A 26545-nucleotide genomic window follows, 5' to 3' on the forward strand; every position below is an offset into this window, starting at 1 on the left:
TATAAAGTATAACTAGTGGCCCGGTGCACGAAATTCATGCATGAAGGGGTGGGGGTGTACCTCAGCCTGGCCTGTACCCTCTCCAATCTGGGACTTCTCGAAGGATGTCCTACTGCTGATTTATAGGGATTTATAGGGATTGGGCCTAAACCGGCAGTGGGTCATCCCTCTCGCAATCCAGGACTGCTGGATCCTAACAGCTCACCTGGTCAACCTGGGTGAGGGGTTCATGGCTGTTTGCAGGCTGGCCAAGCCCCCCTGTGGGGATCCTCACTCCATGGGGGTGTGGGCAGCCTGGGTGAGGTGCTGAGGGCTGTTTTTAGGCTGGCCATACCCCTTCAGGGTGGAAGGGTCCCGCTGGGGTGCCTGGCCAGCCTGGGTGAAGGGCTGAGGGCTATTTTCAGGTTGCCCACAGCCCCTTCAGGGTGGAAGGTCCCGCTGGGGTGCCTGGCCAGCCTGAAAACAGCCATCAGCCCCTCACCCAGGCTGGCCAGGCACCCAGCGACCCAAGCTGCCAGCTCCTCCTTTTTTTCTTTTTTCTTTTTTTTCAGCACCTCTGTGAGCAGAGGCCAGGCCAGCTGAAAGCAGGTATCTAGGATTTATTTATCTTCTATAATTGAAACTTTGTAGCCTTGAGCGGAGGCCACAGCCTGCCAGGGTGGGTGGGAAGCTTGGCTTCCTCCATCGCGGGGGCACCCCAAGCTTCCAGCTCACTCCAGTTCTGTCGCCACTGGCCACCATCTTGGTTGGGTTAATTTACATAGTCATTCTGATTGGCTGGTGGGCGTGGCTTGTGTGTGTAGCAGAGGTATGGTCAATTTGCATGTTTCTCTTTTATTAGATAGGATACCCATGAAGGATTATAGTGTTATTTAAAAACTAGAGGCCCGGTGCACAAATTCATGCACCAATGGGGTTCCTCGGCCTGGCCTATGGAATCAGGCTGAAACTGGCTCTCCGACATCCTCTGAGGGGTCCCAGATAGTGAGAGGGTGCAGGCCAGGCTGAGGGATCCCACTGGTGCACATTCAGGGCCTGGGAGAAATGCAGGAGATTGGACCACAGGAGGGCTCCAGGGCATGTCCGGCCTGTCTCACTCAGTCCTGATTGGCTGGGCCCCAGCAGCAAGCTAACCTACCAGTTGGAGTGTCTGCCCCCTGGTGGTCAGTGCATGTCATAGCCAGTGGTTGAGCAGCCTTAGCATATCATTAGCATATTACACTTTGGTTGAACGGCTGACTGGTCAACCGGATACTTAGCATATTAGGCTTTTATTATATAGGATGGAATTAAATTACATTGCAACTCTAGAGCAACTACTAAAAAAGTAAAAATGGGTGATATGGAAAGAAAGAAGAGAAAATAAAATCATATAAATTTATCATTCACACACACACACACACATACAATAAATAAATAATTAATTTTAAAAAACCACAAAAGTAAAAAACAATGAAAGTCAAAAATAGGAACAAAGAACAACTAGAAATGAGTAACAACCATAATAGGTATTAATACAACTATATCAATAATTACTTAGAATGTCAATGGTCTAATTGTATAAGTTAAAAAACAGATTTTTCAGAGTGGATCATAAAACAATACTCAACTATATATATTGTCTACAAGAAACCCACTTTAAATACAAGACACAAAATGATTAAAACTAAATGACCAGCAAAACAATATACTATATAAACAGTAATCAAAAGAAAGCAGGAGTAGCTGTATTAATTTCAGAGCAGACTTCAAAGCAAGGAAAGTTATCAGGTACAAGAGGAGCATTGCATAATGATAAAGTTTTCAATTTGCCAAGAAGACATAACAGTCCTTAATGTGTATGAGTCTAGCAATAGAATGTCAAACACTCTGAGACAAAATCTGATAGAACGACAAGGAGAAATAGATAAATCCACTCGCATAGTTTGGAACTTCAACACAACGCCCCTCTCTCAGAGAATCAGTAAGGACATCATTGAACCCAATAATACCATAAATCAGGTGGATATAATTGACATCTATAGACTACATCATCCAACAACAGCAGAATACACATTTTTCTTAAGCTCACATGGAACATTCACCAAGATAAACCACATTCTGCACCATAAAACACACACTAACAAGTTTAAAAAGAATAGAAATCATACAGTGTTTGTCCTCAGACCACAGTGGAATTAAACTAGATATCAATGACAGAAGCATAATTAGAAACCCCCCAAATTCATAGATATTAAATAACATACCTCTGAATAACACATGGACTCTCACCATAGTGCACTGCCCTGGAGTAGTTCCCCCACCAGGCCTGGGGCAATGCAATAGACAGAAAAGGGCAACACAAATATACAGTTTGGGAGGAAAGAAAAAACTATCTTTGTTTGCAGATATGTTTTCAACATTATCACATATGTTGAAAAAACAAAGAATTAACAAAAACTCCCACCTGGAACTAATAAGCAATTAGAGCAGTGCTGCAGGATGTAAGAGATACAAGATTAATATACAGCCTGTATGCCGACCAAAAACAATTGCAATTTGAAATTAAAAACACAATATCGCTTATATTAACATCCCCCAAAGTGAAATGGTTAGATTTAAACCTAACAAAATATATTAAAAATCTAAATTCTTAGGAAAACTACAGAACTCTGATAAAAAATATTAAAATAAATAAAGATATTTTTCCCTCCATGTTCCTGAATAGAAAGATTCAACATCATCAAGGTGTCAATTCTTCCTCTAACTTATTCTAAGATTTATGTATTCCCAATCAAAATCTCAGAAAGTTATTTTTGTGGATTTTAACAAACTGATTCTAAATTTTATAGGGAGAGGCAAAAGACTCAGCCAACACAATGTTAAAGAAGAACAAAATCAGAGGACTGAAACAACCAAACTTTAAGAATAATTATAAAGCTATAGTTTCCAAGATGGTGTGGTATTTGCAAAATACTAGATAAATGTATCAATGGGACAGAACAGAAATCTCAGAAGTAGATCCTTATAAATATATAGTCAACTGATATTTGACAAAGGAGCAAAGTTAGTTTTTTCCACAAATTGTGCTGTAACAATTGGTTATACCCATGCAAAATAAATAAATCTAGACAGAGACCTTATATCCTTCACAAAAAATAACTCTGACTGGATCACAGACCTAAATGTAAAATGCAAATCTATAACTCCTAGAAGATAAAAGGAGAAGTCCTAGATGACCTTGGGTATGGGCAGGACTTTTATGATACATCACCAAAGGCTCAAGCTATGAAAGAAATAATTGATAAGCTGGGTTTCATTAAAATTAGAAACTTACGCTTTCAAAAAGACAATTTTAGTAGAATGAGAACACAAGCAATAGACCCGTGGTCGGCAAACTGCAGCTCGCGAGCCACATGCGGCTCTTTGGCCCCTTGAGTGTGGCTCTTCCTAAGCCTTAGGAGTACCCTAATTAAGCTAATAACAATGTACCTACCTATATAGTTTAAGTTTAAAAAATTTGGCTCTCAAAAGAAATTTCAATCATTGTACTGTTGATATTTGGCTCTGTTCACTAATGAGTTTGCCGACTACTGCATAGACTACTTCACATATTTACAACAGACATCTGATAAAGGAATGTCATCCAAAATATAAAAAGAACTGTTATCGCATCATAATAAGAAAATAAAACCTGCCCAGCTGAACCAGGAGGTCGCGGTTGGATTCCCGGTCAGGGCATATGCCCGGTTTGGGTTGTGGACTTGATCACCAGTGCGGGGCGTGCAGGAGGCAGCCGATCAATGATTCTCATCATTGATGTCTCTATCTTCCTCCCTCTCCCTTCCTCTCTGAAATCAATAAAAATATATTTAAAAACAAACAAACAAACAAACAAAAACCTGATGAAACAATGGGTAAAAGATGTGAACAGACGCCTGACCTATAAAGTTGTATGGATAGCAAATAAGCATAGAAAAGGCATTCAACACAATGTGATCAAAGATAATTGTTACATATTGTTTATATTTAAGAGTTGGTGGCTTATGGGCAGAAAAACTAATTTTGAATGGACTAACTTTTATGCATATAATATTATAGATATCAGCATATTTTAATTATGAAATTGGGCCTCATATCCTTTTGAATTTAATTAACTGAATCACAAGATTTTTCTTATACGCATTTATTCATCTCACCATATTTTCAAATTTCATAAGCCTTTTTTTTAAAATAATCAGGCAAATGATTTTTTTAAAGTGGCAGGCTAGTTAGTGCATTGCTAACAACTCATTCAATTTAAAAGGTTGTTAGAAAGATGTTCTCAAGATTATGAGACAATTTTGCATTATACTAATTTATACTGATTTTGACAGCTTTTCAGTAACATGACGTTCCAGTAAAATTAATATAAATTGCATTTCAAGGTTACTAAAAATGTCCCAAGCCTGTGTCTTAAGTAATAGACATTTCTATAAATGGTTCAGCTGTCACTAAGGTACATGGCTGAGCTATAAAGACTATGATGCAAATGTGGCATAAGGACCATGTTACATTCATTCATTCATTCATTCATTCATGTGGTCATGTCTCAGAGTCTTCTAGTTTCTTTTGCATTTCAGCATTTGGTGGCTTCCACATAGTGGAGGATGAATCACCTCTAGCATCTCAGTGAAATACTCTATATGATGAGCACATGATTTCATCCTTTTAATTCACTTGCTAAAGAATACCTTCTTCATTTTGTTACATTTTGAGGCTGCTAGTCCATGAATCCACCACTTTCTGTCTGTCTGTCAATCCCCCCCCCCTCACTTATTGCCTTCTTGCATCACCTACATTTTATGATTTATGATAATGATACTCTTGTAAATGCCTTCTGCTCTCTCTGTTTTTCATGTTTGGAACCATGAACTGAATAATTCTGGTAAAAAAAAACACACACAAAAAAAAAACATAACAAAACAAACTCAATCCCAAACAACGAAATCCCCAAACTGGGTGATTGGTTTCATTATAAACCATTGGTAAAGCTTTTTTCCATCTTCTCTACTATTACCACCTTCTCTTTCCTAGCTCTAGATTAGTTCTCATCCTTGGTATTACTCCCTGCCCCAACTCACCACCCACTATGCAATCTTTGACCAATGATCTTTGTAAAATTTAAATCACTTTCTATCACTGTCAAGCTTAAAAGCTTGTGATGGCTTTCAGTTGCCCTTAAGTAGCACCTTAATCCCCATGAGGAGATTTACATACTGTACTCTACATTACAAAGCCTTTTTATCTGCCTCTCATTCTCCTCTTAGGCTGTCTTTCTCTTCAGCACACTTAATCCAGTGTCTTCTCACTTCCTCAAACACATCAAGCACTTCCTCAGCTGGGGCCTTCATTCCTACAGCCAGGCCTCTGAAAAGCCTCACCTCACTTTAGCAGGCCTTCTCTTTTCTCCAAATCTAAAATTCACTCTCTAGTATTATGTCTCAAAGCACCTTGCTCTTCTCATCAGTTCTCACCACGTTTAACTATATTTTTGTACGTTACTTACTCTCTGCTTCTCTCAGTAGACATGTGCCAGGCAGCAGGCAACGTCACCATATATGCCCATTGCGTAGCACAGTCCCTGGAACATAGACATTGCCTCTTAAGTGTTGGTTGAATAAATAAATAAAAGAATAGATGAATGAAATGTGCTCTTAGTAGTGAATATAGTAATTTGGGATCATTATATTTTTAAATACCAGTATACAAGATGAGAAAGAAACCAGTAGAATTTTTCAAATCACCAATGGATTAACATGTTTTTCAGAAACAATTCTATCAATTTATGATTTACTTCTAATACAATGAAATGCATGTTTGCTTCTCCAAGTAAAAATATAATTATGCAATCACCAATTTTTGGATTTTTAAAAGCCCCAAAGAAGAGAATATATCATATGATTCTAATCCAACTTTATCATAAAGAGCCAGAAACTACGGCCACAGAATTTAAATGAATCACTAAATGCCACCCAACTAGCAAGTGGCAGAACTGCTACCAGGATCTAAGAGTAAATCTAAAAATCTTCCTTTTTATTCTCCAGGTCCCTCCATGCCATTTCAAAGGATAAGAGGTCCTTCTTTTTTACTGCTGTATAGTATTCCATGGTGTAAATATACCACACTTTTCTCGTCTACTGATGGGCACGATTAGATAAAAATTCCAGGTGTAAGCATTGTAAATTGTGCTGCTATGAACACAGGGGTGCATATATTCTTTCTGATTGGTACTTTGGGTTTCTTAGGATATATTCCCAGAAGTGGGATCACTGGGTCAAATGGCAGTTCCATATTTAATTTTTTAAAGATACCCCATACTGTTTTCCATAATGGCTACACCAGTCTGCATTCCCACCAGCAAGTGTACTAGGGTTCCATTTTCTCCATATCCTCACCAGCACTTGTCATTTGTTGATTTGTTGATGGTAGCCATTCTGACAGGTGTGATAATTAGACAGTCAGAGAAAGATAAGTATCACATGATCTGACTCATATGTGGAATCTAAAGAACAAAATAAACTGATGAACAAAATAGATCCAGAAACACAGAAGCATGGAACAGACTATTGAATCTCAGAGGGAAGGTGGGGGTGGGTGGGTGGATGGAAAGAGATTAACCAAAGAGCTTGTATGCATCTATGCATAACCCATGGACACAGACAATAGTGTGGTGAAGGCCTGGGCTGGTGGGCAAGGGCAGGCTAGACAGAGTTAATGGGGGGGAGAAGGAGACATCTGTAATACTCTCAACAATAAAGATTAAAAAATAAAATATAATAAAATCTTCCTATTAATAAAACAGAATGTAAAAATCTTCTAAAAGTTGTTTAGGTTTTACTCAGCTACTTATTAAAAATATGATGACAAAGGGCTTTAATAAGGTCCTAAGTTACAGAGTTATCTTGGCTCATATGTTCTGGCGGTAGCTAGAAAACACTTCTCAGGGAAATGGAACTCAGTGTCTCTTTTCTGTAAGTGGTTTTCACTGAGCTTGAGACATTTCTTAGTATTCGGTTCCCTTCCTTAGCACTCCTCACTGTCTTCCTGTACAATTGATACTTGTTTACTAACATGCACACTGATACTTAGACCTATTTAGCCTTCTTTAGCTATCACTTTAAACTTAAATTGCATTTAGTTCTTGATTGAAGGCTAGAGATAGGATTGGATCTTTTGCCCCAAGACCTCCAGAAAGTGATTTATAGAGGAACTATAAGGAGACAGGCAGCTTCTTAAGTTGAATCTCTATCTGCCCAGAGAAATACAATAGGCAGATTTTGTTATAATTACATTCCTTTCTAAATTGCCCAATAGTCATTCATACATCTAGTCAGTATGTGGGGGTTTTTTTTGCTTGTTTCCTTATTACTACACTTTCTGAAATCTCTCCTGTTCTTGTCTCATTGTTTCTTCTTCTAGGATACATTATTGTTAACTCACAAGCATATTGGGACTTCAACAGAATAACTGTCAGAGAAGTGTTTCCAACAAGGCAGCCTCATTCAATTAAAATAAAGTGAGCTGTATTTCATTGGTATAGGTAATGTTCTAGAGTCCCAAGGCAGAGATAATTGCATCCACAGGTCATGCTGCTTTTATTTATTGGTTTTATTAAATTGCATTGCTTATTACATGTACAAGTCTATAACCCATACTCATTGTTTTCTTTTTATTTTTCTTTGTTCCTAAAGAATAAGATGCCTCTACATCCATTTCTAATTTCTCACGCACAAACACACATAGGTTGTTTTGTGTCTTTCCCTTTTAGTTTATAGTTATTCTTTCCACTTTGTGAAACCTTTTATGTAGAGATCCCTGAGAGCATTAGCAATCCTGTTCATAGCTCTTGTCTCTGAATGTAAAAAAGGTGCAAATGCAGTCCTCACTACAATAAACCTGGCTCCTGTCATCTACATGCAGATCACATTGAAAATTTATTGAGCTACAAATGATACAAATCTCAAAATGTACAAGCTTTGTTACCTTGGACAAGTCAAACATTGAAACCTTAATTTCTTTAGGGATAATATTACTCCCCTGTCAAATCTATAAACTATTGTGAAGCTCAAATTATATATTCATTGGAAAGCAATTTGTAATAAATAAAGAGATATAATAAAATGAGCATTATGTCACTATTTATGTTGAATTAAGAAACATTCAAATCTGTAGATAAATTTTACAAGAGTTTATTTGAACCGAACTAGCTACATACGCCAGAGGGGAGGATGTCAAATGCTCCCAAGTTCTGCAGCTTCTTTTTATGCATTTGAGATTAAGGGGCCAAAGGGGCCAAAGAGCCGCATTTGGCTCGCGAGCCGCAGTTTGCTGACCATTGACCTAGATGAACAGAGCTAAGGCAAAAATAAACTGTTTACTAAAAAGTTACATGCCTGGGTGTGACTACCCACCATGACTTACCCAGTTAGGAATTTATGATCCGATCACCCTTTTTTGGCCCACATTCACTGTTATAGGCAGAAAGCCATACAGATATGGGTTTGTCTCTAATGGTAAATCTCCAAAGAGTTCTAGTGATTTTCCAAATCTTCCTCAGCTTCCATTCTACATAAGAAAATGGCAATATAGAGCTGTCTGAAGGTGAACATTTTACTTTAATTCCTAACTTGCTAAGTTATGTGTGTGTGTGTGTGTGTGTGTGTGTGTGTGTGTGTGTGGTTGTTGCTAACAATGCAAAATTTTAGCCGGCAAGTGAAAAAAGATGTAGCATTTTCATTTTTCTCAGCAGGTCAATTTTCATCTACCTATTTTAGAACTTTGTCTCTAAGCTATTTTTCATGCATGTAGTATTACTATTTGTGACTTTAATATTGTTAGGGCCACTATAATCTATTTGGAGTCCATTTGCTCAAGCATTAGAACTTATATGCTATCTTAAACATTGTTCTCAGTTGCTTAAACATTTTTTATATTAAAATGTGTTTCTTATAAGATTCTATTGAAATTAGCATGTAAAGTGAATTTCTTCTGAGGAGATCCTGAGAAAGATTCACATTTGATCAGATTTATGCTTGCCGTGCTTCAGACTTCTTTTCCTGTTGAGTATTTATGAGTATCAATGGCAGGGATGTATATACATCTTGACTTGAATCATTAGAATTAATCCATTTTTAAACAACTGACCTTCTAATAAAATAATAAACAAATCCTTTACAAAATTCTTCTGAGATTACAGTCTGTAATTTTTAAAGCTTGATAATTGAGGGAGGATTAATGGCTGTAATTCTAATATTTAATAAAGATGACAGAATTTGGCCTTTTGATCTTACTACACAAAGTCATATTTCTTTTTGGTAAATGTGGAACCAATACTTTGATTTACCTTTAGTTAAGTCTACCAGACCTGAGGCCCTGAACCTAACTGTCCCCTATACCTGGGCTCCTGAGCATTGAAGAGAAAAAACCAACATGATATAGATAAATGTTAGTTACATGCAGACAAGTGGTTAGAATAAGATGGAACTTGGAGACATTGTAGAAAATAGGTCTACCTTTCATATACCTTTCATCTAGCGCCAATATTCCACCTTTGTGTGGAAATTACCTAAAAATCAGTACAGCGGTCTGGTAGCTAAATTTTATGACTCAAATTTAGCTACCTCATAAAGAGATTCCTTTCCTCAGTTCTTTCTTTTGTCTACTGTTTGGGTTAAAATTGACGCACTATGTGTTATGCTGACAATGCTTTCACTCCTTCCTGAGCACACATGTATGAAATCCAGTCTTAATGACATTTCCAATTGGTGAAAGCAGACATCCCTGTCTTGTTCCTGCTCTTAAGGAGAACACTTATAGTTTTTGCCCATTGAGTATGATGTTGGCTATGGGTGTGTTATACATGGCCTTTATTTTGTGATGTATATTCTCTCTATTCCCACTTTGCTGAGAGTTTTTATCATAAACTAGAGGCCCAGCGCATGGATTCGGGCACTGCAGGGATCGGGCTGACACCAGCTCTCTGACATCCCCCTAGGGGCCGGTCCTAAATTACAAGAGGGTGCAGGCCAAGCCAAGGGACCCCACTGGTGCACGAATCCATGCACTGGGCCTCTAGTATGCATATAAGATCTTTCGTTAATCTCTTCCCGCCCTCCCCCATTTCCTTTTGCGATTCATCAGTCTGTTCCATGTTTCCATGCCTGTGGTTTCTGCTCCTGTGTTCAGTGTCTGCCCCCTGGTGGTCAGTGCACATCATAGCTACCAGGTGGACAGTCGAATGGTTGGATGGGTCACTTATATATATAGACTAGAGGCCCGGTGCACAAAAATTTGTGCACTCGGGGGGGGAGGGGGGAATCCTCAGCCCGGCCTGTGCCCTCTTGCAGTCTGGGACCCCTCAGGGGATGTCCACCTGATGGCTTAGGCTCGCTCCCCGGGGGATTGGGCCTAAAATGGCAATCAGACATCCCTCTGCAGCCCGGCAGCCCTCAGGGGATGTCCACTTGCCAGCAGGGAGCAGGCCTAAACTGCAGTCGGACATCCTTAACGCTGCTGAGGAGGCAGGAGAGATTCCCACCACCACTGATGTACTGGCAGCAGTCAGCCTGGCTTGTGGCTGAGCAGAGCTCCCCCTGTGGGAGCGCAATGACCACCAGAGGGCAGCTCCTGCATTGAGTGTCTGCCCCCTGGTGGTCAGTGTGTGTCATAGCGACCAGTCATTCCCAGGCGTTCTGCTGTTAGGGTCAGTTTGCATATTACCCTTTTGCTACATAGGATAGAGGCCTGGTGCACAGGTGGGGGCCGGCTGGTTTGCCCTGAAGGGTGTCCTGGATCAGGGTGGGGGTCCCGCTTGGGTGCCTGGCCAGCCTGGATGAGGGCATGATGGCTGTTTGCAGCTGGTCACACCCCCTTCAGGGTGGGGGTCCCCATTGGGGTGCCTGGCCAGTCTGGGTGAGGGGCTGAGGGCTGTTTTCAGGCTGGCAGGTGACTGAAGCTCCCAAGCTCTCCTTTTTTTCTTTCTTTTTTATTCTGGGACTTATTTACCTTCTATGGCTGTCACTGGAACTGAGAGCCGGCTTTAGCTCTGAGGCTTGGCTCCAGCTCTGAGACCTCGGCTGCTGAAAGCAGGTATCTGGCTTTGTTTGGGTTCTATAATTGAAACTCTGTTGCAACTCCAGCTCTGAAGGCTGAAAGCAGGTTTCTGGGGTTTTGTTTAGCTTCTATAATTGCAACATTGTTTCTTAGACTGCAGCTCAGAGGCCGGCAGTGGCAGGCAGGGAATCTTGGCTTCCTCCTTCACTGGAGCAAGCAAGCCTCCTGTTCGCTTCAGCTGCGTGGCTGCCAGCCGCCATCTTGGTTGGCAGTTAATTTGCATATCTCGCTGATTAGCCAATGGGAAGGGTAGCAAAGTTACAGTTAATTACCATGTTTCTCTATTATTAGATAGGATGGGTGCTGGATTTTATCAAAAACTTTCTGCATCTATTGATAGGATCAAGTGGTTTTATCTTTCAATTTGTTTATGGTATACATCATGTTTACTGTTTTGCAGATATTACACCAACCTTGCATCCCTGAAATAAATCCCACTTCATCACGGTGTATGATCATTTACTTAGGTATGTATGTATGAATGTATTAAATTGTTTGGTGTGACATTGGTCAACATGAACATATACACTGAGTGGCCAGATGATTACAACCACCTGACGTTTGTAGGCAAATTAGCTATAATTTCATGCTGAAGTTGCTAGAGGGCCAGACCATTATAAATAGGGAAGCAGGTTGTTTACCATGACAGAAGTGATTTTTTTCTGAAGATATGGGTAAACAACGCGATTTAACAGCCTCTGAACGTGGGAGATAAGTGATTTTTTTCTGAAGATATGGGTAAACAATGCAATTTAACAGCCTTTGAACGTGGGAGATATATATATATATATATCTTCAGAAAAAAATCACTTCTACTGTCATGGTAAACAACCTGCTTCCCTATTTATAATGGTCTGGCCCTCTAGCAACTTCAGTGCAAAATTATAGCTAATTTGCCTACAAAAGTCAGGTGGTCGTAATAATCTGGCCACTCAGTGTAGGTTTCAGATCTGGATCTGTGTACTGTGTGCTAATATTTTGTTGAGGAAGTTAGCATCTATGTTCATTAGGGATATTGCCGTATAATATTCTTTCTTTGTAGTGTCTTTATCTGGTTTTGGAATTAGGATAATGCTGGCCTTGTAAAATGAGCTTAGAGTTTTCTCTCCTCTTGAATATTTTTGGAATAGTTTGAGAATGACAGGTGTTAGTTTTTCTTTGAATGTTTGGTAATATTCACCTGTGAAGCCATCAGGTTCAGGACATTTGTTTGTTGGGAGGTTTTTTTTTGTTGTTTTTTGTTTGTTTGTTTGTTTGTTTTTATTACTGCTTCAATTTCACTACTTGTAATCTGTATGTTTAGATTCTCTGACTCCTCCTGATTCAGTTTTGGAAGTTTGTATGTTTCTAGAAAATTATCCATTTCATCCAGATTGTCCAATTTGTTGGCATATAGTTGTTCATACAAATATAGGTTTTGTGATGCCTAGTGAGAAGCCTGAACTTGATTTTCTTCCTGGCATGTGTGTTTGTGTGTGGGGAGAAAGGGAACTGATTGGAAGAAGTATGATTATTTCAGTCCCAATATTTCCTCATAGATACATAATAATTGCTGTTAGCAATGTACTTTTCCAAAGTTCAAAGTTATAGCATAAATAAAATAAATGTGTATAGATATCAGGCCTTACAGCCAGTAGAATGAAAACAAATATTCTTAAATTGCTCCTTAGAGATGCACACAATTAATTGAAGACAGATAACTGCACATGTAATGGCTTCTTGTACGCTAAGTACCTGTTTACAAATCAAATTATTCAATTTGGAGTCGCAAGTTTGTGCTGTCTATGCTCAATTAACCCCTTATGGCCTGCATAAACACCTAGATTGTAAAAACGAAAACTTTAACATTTTAAGATCATTTAAGTTATAATATAAATTTATACAACAAAGAGTGAAATGAAAATCTGTTATAATTTCCTAAGCTAAGAGATGTAACATATCAAGTATTGCTCAGAGTTATTTGCTGCTATTGTTTGAGGCTTCTAGGTTTATTTGTGAAACCTTGTTTAGATAAGTTCTCTATGCAAATAACATATACTCTAAATTAAAATATATTATAAAACTTGCATTATAAAAATCCGAAAGGCAATTTTCTAAAGACCTTTAAGAGTAATAACCAAGCTTCTCTAAAGATCTACTGCCAAGTGTGAAAGCTATTTGAAAGTTATTTCACAGTGCCCTGGCTGGTTCTGCTCAGTTGTTAGAGTACCAGCCTGTGTACCAAAGGGTCATGGGTTCGATTCTGGTCAAAAGCACATGCCTCAGTTGCAGGTTCAATACCCAGCCCTGGTTGGGGCTCATGTAGAAGGCAACCAATCCAATTGTCTCTCTCACCTCAATGTTTCCGTCTCTCTTCTTTCTCCTTCTCTCCCTCCCCCTCCCTTCTACTATCTCTAAAAATCAATGGATAAAATATCTTCACTCCTCAGGTGAGGATTAAAACAAATTTTTTAAAAAGAAAGTTATTGCACAGCATATGTCAAGTACCATGGAAGGTGTACTGAGAAAAAACATATGATCGCTGCATTTGACACAGGATTAGATGAATCTGACCCGCAACTTTCAATGCTGTAGGAGGCACAGAAACAGTGATACAAGTTCAAATGCTGGAGTCACACAGGCTTTCCAACCAGCTCCATACCTCAGGAAATGAGCAAACAAGAATATTTACATTATCACTTTTAGCCTTAGTTTCTTATCTAAAAACATGGGCCAATACCAGTATAATACCATGCTCAGGTAGTACTGTGAGAATAATAAAATGTTTCCCATACACTAAAAACGCATAGAAAATAAAAATAGATTTTATTGCTCTCTAAGTTAAGGAAAAAATTGTTTCTATTTTGCCACGACTTAATTTCCATCATTTTTACAGATAAGTAAAAAAAGAGAAAAAATTTCTAACATCTGTACAGATGAGTATAACAAGACTCATACTGAATAATGAATGCCACAGGTATTAAAAAATTTCTTTTGTAGATAGAATGAAAATAACCAGTGATAAGATTATCATTCATTTGGTGAAGTGTGAACATATGGCTAAATAAATGACAGAATAATATGATAAGTGGGCAAACTGCAGAATGTATACAGTGGATAAAAATAATATTTATCACTGTTTTATAGATTTGAAGCTTAGTTTAAAATAAAATAAAAAACACCTTTGAACAAAGACTATGGCAAAGACTAGAAAAAATAATTTGAGTTTAATTGGCATTTATTTTCTATTAGACTCTCCAACTTAAAAAAAATGAAATGATTCTTCTCTACAGATGAAAACAAAAGAAGACCATCATCTAGAACATGGGATAAAGATAGATCATATATCTATTTTATTTTTATATTGTCCTTTTAAAATGTCCTGTTTGATACTAGAATTTAGTTTGCCTTTTAGTGGTAGTACATAAAAATAAAGATATATTCCTGGCATTGGTAGGCCCAGGTGTAGGAGACTTGATAGAAGATTGTTAATTTGTTGAACATTAGTGATTTTAGTATTTATTTTGGTAACTCAATATTGAATGTTTGAATTGGATGAAGCTTGCTAGTAATCTACATTCATTTTACTTTGCTCCTAAAATATAATTGTATTATATGTGAGGCTTATAAGCTTAGGAAAAACAAGGATTCCAAATATAATTTCTCTTTTGTTTCCTTTCTCTCCCTCCCTCCCTTTTTTATTCTTTATTTCCAAAGAGGAATAAGCGATGTCCCCTATTTATATACTGTTCGCTTAAAGAAAGAAACTCTTGAAAAACTTATGACTTATGTCCATGATGATTCAACTACACATGTTTAATATCTACTACAAATTAAATATAAATAGAAAAGACTGGCCATTTTATTATAAAACTAGTGGCCCGGTGCACAAAATTCATTCACATTAAAAGGGAATTAGAGGAAATATTTTAATAATGCTATTTGCCCTTTATAATAGAAGTGTCAGAGATGAAAGAAAATTAGTAAAATGTATATGAAAATCTTCCTGCTGTCAGAGTCTGGGGTGCACCATGGGACCCAGAGTCAAGTCCCCACAAACCTGAGTGCACCTGAAAATTGTGTGAAACCCAGACCTGGCTAGCCCCACCTCCATCAAGCCCTGCAAGGTGAGGGGGGTGCAGCCTCATGTCCCCCTGCCAGGTGCCAGGCAGTGGGCGCAGCCTCAGATACCCTGGCCCAGTGCCAGGGTGGGGGGGGTGGCATCAGGGCCCCTGGCCCTGGGGAAGGGGGCGTGGCCTCAGGTCCCCCTGACCCTGGCACAAGGGCATGATGACCATTTGCATATTAGCTCTTTATTACATAGGACTAGAGGCCTGATGCACGAAATTTGTACAAGGGGCGCAGCCCTCGCAGCCCCAGCTTCATCTGGAAGGTTGTCCGTATGGTCGTTCTGTAGTTCGGTCTAATTAGCATATTAGCTTTTTATTATATAGGATAGCCATGGAACTGCCGAATTGTAATTGCATGTGTCCCTATTTTTGTGGTTAGGTAGTCTCTACCTACCTGGTAGAGAATATATTTGAAAAATAACCATTCATTCATTGCATGCTTTGTACCACTCTTTTGAAAACTATGGTTTAATTGGTAATAGAAAATAGGTGAGTGAACTGCTAACCATGTTTGTAATATGAATAGAGTATCAGCTTTACACCATGTACTTGTTGTTTTGGTCACTTGATTCATTTTGTTTCTCTTTTTAGGTTTTTGTAAACTTCTTGTAAATTCTACTAGATTACAATAATTCAAAAACAGTATAAGTCTATGTATGGAGAATCTCTCTGGGACAGTGGTAAGGCAGTAGGTACAAAGTGTCACATGGGAAAACTTGTGGTAGGTACAGATTTCTGGATTCTTCTAGATCACATCTATACATTTAGTTGTAGCCATCAAACAACAACTTTCTGGAAGGTAAGCACCTTGTCTTATTCATCTTTATATCCCTAAAACACAGAAAACAATGCATTTGAGTAGTGGGAGCTTGAGATATGGTGACTAAATTAGAGAAATTCTAGTTTTGTAGAGGTTCTAGAAAAGATCCTATTTGAAGATGTTTTCTGGAATTAGTTTTCTCAGTAAAGCATCTAATAAATTTATTATTTGCCATCTGCCTTCCCAGATCTATAAAGACAATTAAAACCATTGTATGCTAATTTTATCAGAAAAATCGGATATAGAGCATTTCAGTTTCTCAATTATTTTAATGCAAAACTATATATTAATGACTTTTCACATCTATACTAATAAAGAGCTAATATGCTAATGGTCGATACACCTTAAGGGTAATGACCAGATCATTAGCATATTAGCTGGGGTGCTGCTCTGGAGACAGGGTGAAAGCAGGGAGGTGCCTGGAGGAGGTGGGACCATCCTGAGCTAGAGAGGGCAGGGGTGAGAGCCCATAGCACACCCTCACCAGTCCTTCGCCACCCACTGCTCCCACTCTGAGTGCCCCGGGGCCCACCTGCCAGGGGAAGGAGCACAGTGCAGCAGGCGGGAGGCTGCCACTCTTCTCAGGGGCCATGACGGGGCGGAGCTGCTTTGGAGACGAGCGGAAGCGGGGAGGCGCCCAGAGAAGGTGGGACTAGCCAAGGCGACTGGAGGGACTGAGGGCGGGGCTTGAAGCGACCAGAGAAGGCCAGCCGGTTTGGGGGCTAAGCCAGGCGCGCTGGAGCTCTGCGTGGACGGGTTCAGGTGTCAAGGCAGGGCTGCAGGTGGGTGGGCCGCGCCCTGTGATTTTGAATCGCATGTTGGGATCCTAGTATTATATACACGACAGAATACATTTAATAGTAAAATTACAGCGTGGAAGGTAAAATTTCCTTAGAATTACAATTCAGGCTCTTAGAGTGCTTGATGGGTTACCGTTATTAGTATGAATAACCCTGTTATAATTCAAGAAGCCCAAAACATTTATGTAGCTCTCATTAAATGACAGACAGCATGTAAAGGACCTGGAAGTACATAGATGGCCAGTAATTTACTTTTATTATTATGTCTCTAGAGTAAAACAAAACAATTCATAAAAGTACTTAAATCTTTGTTTTCTGCATGCGCCGATATTTACTGCCTTTCTCCAATATTTGATAGGAAGTTTTATATCTTTCATTTTAGTAACTGCAGTTTTAATATTTTTTTCTTATAATTGATTTTGTTCTACTTATATAGATTTTTAACTTGGAGAAAACTTTATATTAAAATATGTGCCTCATTTTCTAAATCATGCTTTCAAATGGATAAGGTTCTTGTTACCGACCTTTCTTCATTGATTTTAATTTTTACCTGGGACCCCAAATTGATTACGACTTAGGTAATGATGCTATTTTTCTATTTTCGTTTTATATTGTTGTTAAGTCTTATGATTCACAGAACAAACAATGCTGAAGATGTTCATGGGAGATGCATGCTTCGTGCTTAACAAAGAAAAATTCAGTGAGGTGGGCTCAATCAAGATCAAAATATTTTGAGGAAAGACATAGCAGTAGTACTTTGTTCTCTGACGGAACCTAATGGGTTCACATTGATCACAATATTTTGCATTAATTTACCCTTTCAAAGTCATTCTTATCCTGTTCTGCTAATATAAAAATGCGACACTTTTTATATCATTTCCTTTAAAGAGATTACATGTCTATTACTTTATATTTGAAAACAAAATAATTATTTAATATATCAATACATATTTTTTAAAAGAAGAATTATCCTCTCTTTTATATTTTTTCAGAGAAAAAGTAGAGGTCAATTGTATACTGAAATGTTTCTGTGAATCATGAAACAACCTGATAACCTTGAAGCTGTAACAGGGGATAAACACAATGAACATCAATATATTTAACGGATGACTACCTTCAAGTTGTGACTATCTTCATCACCAGTGAGTTTTTGAAAATTTTCACTTATATCTACATCCTAATCCACTGTTTCTTATACTTGAAAAATAAAGTTATAACTTTTAAAGGAAAACAATCATGAATGCACAGTATTAATATAAAATATTTTAATTACAATGATACTTAAAATAGAACTATGAAAGCAAATATATATCTCTTATCCTTATAGCTCTTGCAAAATCATAAAGCAAAACAATCTTACAAATTAAAAATATAAACTATAAAAATAATAAAATTCAAATTAGCAATATCAGTTCTGTTTGACAAATAATGTTTTGCTGAACTGAATTGCCTTTCCTGATGTGAGTAGTAGCTTCTTCGGCATTGGTTCTTCAAAACTGTCATAAAAGTTTAATTTCAAACCACACAAAGATTTTTATGTGTAAAACAGTGACACCATTTACTGTTCTCTGGGTATGAATTGTGTTATTGTGTCCACCCCTTATTAGCTTGTGGCAAAGTAGTACTATTGCCAACTCAATTATATAACAAACACAAACGTAGCCACTAACTAGACTGATATTTGGTCTTAGGCCTCCAGATGATCCAATATACAGTTCAAATAATTTTTAGGGTTTTATTATAAACAACTCAGGAATCTCCAAGAATATGCTTGGAAAATCTCAGAGCGCCTCAGAACTCAGTGCAGGATTGTTAAATCAGGTATAAACAAAATACAGAAAAAAGTACTTCTAAAAACTATCATTTACCAGACTAAATACATGTCAATAGACAATGCTACAAAATAAAATGGAAAAAAAAGGAAAATTCTCAAAACATAGAGTATCAAGATAAAATAAAAATTTAGAAAAAATATATGAAAGAATAAACAGAATTTATAAAAATGAAAACTATAAAATAGTTTCTAATGCAGGTTTATTTATTTTTAAAAAATATTTTTATTGATTTCAGAGAGGAAGAGAGAGGGAGAGAGATATAGAAACACCAATGATGAGAGAGAATCATTGACCAGCTGCCTCCTGTATACCCAACACTGGGGATTAATCTCCAAACCGGGCATGTGCCCTGACCAGGAATCAAACCGTAACCTCCTGGTTCATAGATCAACACTCAACCACTGAGCCACTCCAGTCAGGCCTTTTTTATTTTTTACTTTAGAAAGAAAAAACAAAAAAACACATGCTCATTTCAGGGATAATGCTGAAAGGAGGGTGGTGTCAAGTGAAGGCGGGCTGGGTTTAGGATCAAATGCACAATAACTAGTGCTCAAAGAAGAGTATGCGACTTCTAATCAATTCAGAATCCCAAACAAATCAAAGTGGAGGAAAAAGGTCAATTATGTTCAAAATTCTTTTTGGGGGATTTAGTTTTGTTTGGCGGCCAAGCCTTTGTCCTTTGGTGTGCAGATACAGCCTGCATGGTGTTCAGAGCAGGAGGGTTCTCTCTAAAGTAGCCCACACTGGTGTTTTTCTTCCACGGCTTTGGGAATGCTGATTCATTTGTGGTTTAATATGGAATTGTTGTAGTAATAAAAGAGTTCAACCAGATTCTTTTTAAAATTCTCTTCTCAAAATGTATTTGGTTGATATTTGGATTAATATTACAATTTAAAGCAAATTCAAACATTTCACTGGACAGGTCTAGTTCCAAACTGCATTTTAATTGAGGTAAAAGGTAAAGCAATAATGGCAGCTTATGAGATATGTACCTATCTGACATTTGTTAAATGTGCAAACTTTGAAAAAATATTTACCTGTGTAAACAAATTTCCCATTTGTAATAATAAAGCAATAACCATAATAATGCAACATAACTATCATTTTTGTTTCCTCCTTATATGCTTGCTTAAATATTTTTTACATAGTTATAATCTGTCCTTTGTATTCTCCTTATTCCTCTGGGCAATATATCATAAGAAGTTTCCATTTTGCTATATAGCATCATAATCAGAACTTAAACTCAATTCTCTCATTATATTTTATTATGAAATATTAGATTGTCAGAGAAGCTAAAACTATTGAAAAGCTAAACAGAACCCCCAAATCCAACCACCCAGATATCATTGTGAACATTTAAAAAAATATATATTTTATTGACTTTTTTACAGAGAGGAAAGGAGAGGGATAGAGAGTTAGAAACATTGATGAGAGAGGAACATCGATCAGCTGCCCCCTGCACACCCCCTATTGGGAATGTGCCCGCAACAAGGTACATGCCCTTGACCGGAATCGAACCTGGGACCTTTCAGTCCACAGGATGATGCTCTATGCACTGAGCCAGACTGGTTAGGGCTCATTGGAACATTTTTATTTACAGGTTTTAGAACTTTTTTCCTAAAAATATAAGTGAATATGTGTGTATTTGTAAGAAATTCTATTTGTTCCCCCCAAACATCCCCTAAACTCTCACTGACACATGGCCATGGCATACTTTTTTGTTTGTTTCTTCTATTTTTTTTTCTTTAGAGAGAGGGGGCGGGGAGGAAGGGAGAAGGATAGAGACACAGAAACAATCAATCGGCTGCCTCCTGCATGTCCCCAACTTGAGATCGAGCCTGAAACCCAGGTATATGTTCCGGTTCATGGGTTGACACTCAACTACTGAGCAACATGGCTGGGCCCATGGTATACTTTTGAAAGCACCTGTGATGCTCTGCCTGAGAACTTTCTTTCCCAGGGTGCAGTCTTTGCCCAGTAATGATAGTAAGTAAAAGATGAGCTTAGCCTCCCTGAAATACAGGCAGAATGACTCTAAGATATTGTGGTAGCCCATTCCTCTGAGACATGGGAGCTCACTGTGTCTCTTCTTAATCCTCCTTCTTTTCCCTCTGTTTTCACCTGCACTGTGGCCTGAAGACTCTCCCTTCTTCCTCTCCTTTATTCTTCACAGTTGATTAGCCAATAGATCTATCTTATATCTAATCCTTTCTTGGCTGCTTTTCAAAAATTCCAAATGAACAAAAGTAGTGCCAGGAGTAGTTTGAAAAACAAGAGGTAAAATGGAGTTTTGGGATTGGCCAACTGATCATCAAATGGGCAAAGAGGATGCTATTGGTATAGCAAGAAATTCATTGAACTATAAGCTACAGCTGCCACCAGGGCACTTTGGACTCCAGTGAAGAAAGGATTTACTATCTTAGCCAGAGTAATTGATGCTCATAAACAGGAAGTGGTAGGGTTGCTTTTACACAATGGAGAAGGTAGAAGTATATGTGAAACCTGGGTGATCCATATCTGCTCCTCTTTTCCTACTGTAACTGTGAATGGACATCTGCAACAACTATGGTCAAAGAATTGTCATGATTGCCACAGGTGTAGGCCTACAGGAAAAAAGATTTGGGTCACAACACAAGATTAGTCATGAAAACCCAACAAGGTGGTAGCTTAAGATAAGGTGATTTTAGAACAGATAATGGAGGAGAGGATGAGTATGACCCTGAGACCAACTGAGTACTGAGTGCTTTAGCTGGTGTCAGCAATCTCTCTCTTCTAAGTTTCCAAGAAGGGAGGGCAATGGCCACTATGGTGGAGCTATTCTTTAAACCTGCATTGAGAATTAGATCTGTACAGTGAAGTGCGTGGACTGTAGAAAACATACTGTTGGAATCTTATGCTGCAGAGAACTTACAGACAGTTCCAATCGCCACCTACGGTAGTATCTAGTGCTCCCAATTGGCCTGCCTCTCTTAGAGCTGTACTGCTCCTCCAGACTCTTCTGTTGAATCCTCTTTCCTTTCCCTGCTCCTTCCACAGGTGTCATACCTACATTATATGTAAATGCTCTCCCCACCTATTCTTCTTCCTTTGTTTATCCTTCATCACAATTTCCGCAATACAATTATTATGCATCTAATCTCAACATGGTGTTTGCTTCTCAGAGTACTCAGACACAGGCATGTTCTACTACTCCCTCTCCCAGAGGTTCTCAGGAGGAGCGGACCCAGGTGTCTGCAGTAATTATGAACATGTCCGGTTAACACAGTGGTTCTCAACCTTGGCTGCACATTAGAATCACCTGGGAATCTTTTTAAAATCCTGATTTCTGGGCCTCATCCTCCGGAAATTCTGTTTCTTTGTTACTAATGTTGTGGCCTCACCTCATAACAAAGAAACAGAATTTCCAGAGGATGAGGCCCAGAAATCAGGATTTTTAAAAGATTCCCAGGTGATTCTGATGTGCAGCCAAGGTTGAGAACCACTGTGTTAACACATTAACATATCCTGCTTTGAATACTCTCCATCCCATGTTTCATAGCCTTATTCCTCACCAGTGGTCGGCAAACTCAGTCAACAGAGCCAAATATCAACAGTACAACGACTGAAATTTCTTTTGAGAGCCAAATTTTTTAAACTTAAACTATATTGGTAGGTACATTGTTATTAACTTAATTAGGGTACTCCTAAGGCTTAGGAAGAGCCACACTCAAGGGGCCAAAGAGCCGCATGTGACTCACGAGCCGCAGTTTGCCGAACACAGCAGTCTAACCAGTCCCTCCTGAAATTAAACTGATGTGGGTGGTTTTAAAATAAATTCACCCAGTCTTGAGACTAATTTCAAGGGGTGGAGCCTAATTCCTCTCCCCTTAAATGTGAGCTGGAATTAATCACCTGGGTTTAATGATAACGCAAATGATGGTACATTCTGCTAACAGCCAGCAAGGGAACTAAGGCCTCCAACCAATGGCTACCTGTGTGAGCCCTTTGGAAGCAGGTCCTCTGTCTCAGTTAAGTGCTTAGATGATGGCCAGACATCTTAATTGAAACCTCAGGAGAAACCCTGAATCAGAACTGTTCAATTAAGCCATTGTTATACTCCAAACTCTCAGAAACTATGAGATAATAATTGTGTGCTGTTTGACGTGCTATGTTTTTAATAATTTGTTATAAAACAGATAAGTAATACAGCCTTAAATTTACCACCTCTACTCAAATCCCTTTCTCAGGATCAGCTTCTGGAGGAATACACTCACATACTCACAAACATCTATCTACATAATGTAGATAATATTCTGGGTATATGAGGATTTTTCATAATATACACATGAATCACTGGTAATAAGGCTTATTTTTATCATTAATGTATTTTGAATAATTTTTGAAAATATGTATATAGCATCATTATTAGTTTACTCATCTTATTATTTGAATGTATAATAATTGTTTAAACGTCATCCCCTTTTTTGAAATTTAAAATGTTTGTCATTTGTAGGCTCTTGTTGTCTACTTATAAAAAATGAAAAATATACTAGTTGATAATCACTGATTAAAAATGTGAAACATTTAAATCACTTGTGCCTCATTCTGTAATATAATTCATAATTATCCTCATCGTGAAATTGTAATTAGAGTAAAGGACAGATGGTAAAGGTTTAAAATGATATGTTTATTAAAATCATGTAGGCTGCCAAGTAATTTCTCACCATCACAAGCGTCTGTTCATTAGCTGATCCATTGAGACAGGGTCGATGAAATTTGAAGGTGGCTAGGCAGAATAACAAACAATTCTAGTGTCTAAATAGAAAGTGTATGTTTACTTCAGAGGGACAGCAAACAATGCCATGACCAATGGTAACTTACAGTTTTAGTTTTATCTTACTTAAATATGATGAAAATTTCTAAGTCACAGACTATTCATTATTTTCCCATAGAAAATAAAAGATGAATTAATAATGTCGATAATATTCTAGATATATGTAAGTTTCTTATGTCAGGTATGGCATTTCTTTTTTAAAGTAGATATACTGCAAAGAGTGTTAAGCAAAAATAAATTTTAGAATGAGATCAGCGGAACAGCTCATAAAAACTGAGGGAAGGAAGTCACTAGACACTGAAGACGACTGAAGACAAGGGCTCCATGCTCTTGGCTTATTTCTTGATTAATCTTCCCTATATGCAGGTAGGCTTGCTCTAGTTTTTGGTCTATAATATACCTAAGAAACAGTGAAACAAAAATAACAACAGTTATTGAGTATGTCCTAAGTGCCAGGCATTCTACTTATATGTTATCCTATGTAAACCTCATAGGAACCCAAAGAGATCCATAATTTTATTAGCAGCAATGTACACAAGTAAAAACTGTGGGATGCTCATAACTAACCTGTGGTTATACATCTATGATGTTATAAAGAAGATAATCAACCTTAACCAATCTTATTTAAGAGGCTCTATGTATTGCTATTTTTCACACTGCAGCCCAGAATCCCTGGGACTATGTTGACTTCCTAAATACTAAGTTTAAGTTCATATGAAATGGTCTCCTTGCCTGGGCTGGATCATATTCCCACATCTGATTCAATCAACTGTGGGTAGAGGATCGGACCGCACTATGTTCAAACGGCATTTCCTCTTAGAACACTAGGGATAATGGGATCAGTGGAGGCCTGTTCTATAAATAAAAGTGTGTGGGAGAGTGCAGAGGAGAGAATAAAACAAATGAGACAATATGAACAAATACCAAATTTTTGCTAGATATGGAAGAGTAAATAAGAATAACATTTTCCCCATTTTCTATGGATAAATAGTACACAAGAGTACATAGTGATTACAGAAAGAAGTGTGACTTCTTATCAAGAAGTACAATAACAACAGATTCAATTGTAGAAAAACTTAATTTTCAAAATGAATAACTTAAAATCATTAGATATTTTTGCTATGGCTCAATTTCAAAGTACATTTTAGGGTTAAAGGGCACAAATTTGTATAATAGTAAACATCCTTGAGAATTACATTTGATGCTGGGTAGAGTGCCTATAGAGGATTCATGGTAAAGTTTTGGCATAGTAGAAGGTTTCAGGATGAATGACAGTGAGAGGCAAATGAAGCATACCCTTTATATGTTTTATATATGCACCTATATAATTGCCTATCCTCAATGAAAATTTTTTAAGTGGTGAGAGTTTTGTGCCAATATAGTCATGTGCTCTTCCATTATTTCCTTAGTACCCAAGAGCATGAATGTGTATGTATATGTATCCCCCAAAATGTATACACACACTTTGAATAATTATAAAGGCAGTATTTATTAAAAATACATTTCATTTTCAAATTTGAGATATCAGCTGTTAAAGTGTATATACAATTTTGGGGGGAGCGACACCCTGTATGAATATATATATAAAATTGATAGCCCAGGTTAGGATTATATTTAGACTACAGACAGAGATATAATGATAACCAGCAAAGTTGGATATTACACGGGAAATTGAAAAAAAAAATTTTAAATATATTTTATTGATTTTTTACAGAGAGGAAAGGAGAGGGATAGAGAGTTAGAAACATCGATGAGAGAGGAACATCAATCAGCTGCCTCCTGCACACTCCCCACTGGGGATGTGCCCGCAACCAAGGTACATGCCCTTGACTGGAATTGAACCTGGGACCCCTGAGTCTGTAGGCCAACGCTCTATCCACTGAGCCAAACTGGTCAGGGCGGGAAATTGAAAATTTATCTAGAGTGTCTATTCATTTTGATTTGGTATTTTACTGATGTCTTCCTTTTCTATTGCTTTTTTCCTGATGATGGCTAAGTTTATCCATTATTTAATAAAATTTAATAACAATGTAGATAGAATCTACATATATAATGTAGAAATATAATGAAGCTGGCACAGGTTATTTTTTTTTTAATAGAAGTAGAATCCTAACAGTCTAGATACATTAGATAAATTTCAAAATTTAAATAAAGAAAAGTATAATAAGATTAAAAAATCTACTTTAGTTTGTTTGGGGATCAAATTGACAAATGTATATTATAGAACTCATATTCAAATTCAAGCCTATGACCCCAAATACAATTTTTATTTACACTAAAAACAGAATATTATTCAGACTCAAATATGATTCAAAAATGATTAAGTACCAAAGTGTACATTATATGTAGTAATTTCTTCAGTCTAATTGAGTAAATTTTGAACTTTGGTTGTATGGAGACTAAAGCTTTTTCTTTTCTTTTTTTTTAATTTTTTTTTAATTGCTTAAAGTATTACAAAGGGTATTACATATGTGTCCATTTTTCCCCCCCCGCCCTAGACAGTCCCCTAGCCTCCCCTATCCCCCAGTGTCTTATGTCCATTGGTTATGCTTATATGCATGCATACAAGTCCTTTGGTTGATCTCTTACCCTCCTCCCTCCTGCCCCCCAACCCTCCCCGGCCTTCCCGCTGCAGTTTGACAATCTGTTTGAGGCAGCTCTGCCTCTGTGTCTATTATTGTTCAAAAGTTTATAATGGTCTCTATTATCCATGAATGAGTGAGATCATGTGGTATTTTTCCTTCATTGACTGGCTTATTTCACTTAGCATAATGCTCTCCAGTTCCATTCATGCTGTTGCAAATGGTAACAGTTCCTTCCTTTTTAGAGCAGCATAGTATTCCATCGTGTAGATGTACCACAGTTTTCTAATCCATTCATCTACTGATGGGCACTTAGGCTGTTTCCAGATCTTAGCTATGGTGAATTGTGCTGCTATGAACATAGGGGTGCATATATCCTTTCTGATTGGTGTTTCTGGTTTCTTGGGATATATTCCTAGAAGTGGGATCACAGGGTCAAATGGGAGTTCCATT

This window comes from Myotis myotis, unplaced genomic scaffold, assembly GCF_014108235.1.
Source record: "Myotis myotis isolate mMyoMyo1 unplaced genomic scaffold, mMyoMyo1.p scaffold_m19_p_5, whole genome shotgun sequence".
Taxonomy (NCBI): Eukaryota; Metazoa; Chordata; class Mammalia; order Chiroptera; family Vespertilionidae; genus Myotis; species Myotis myotis.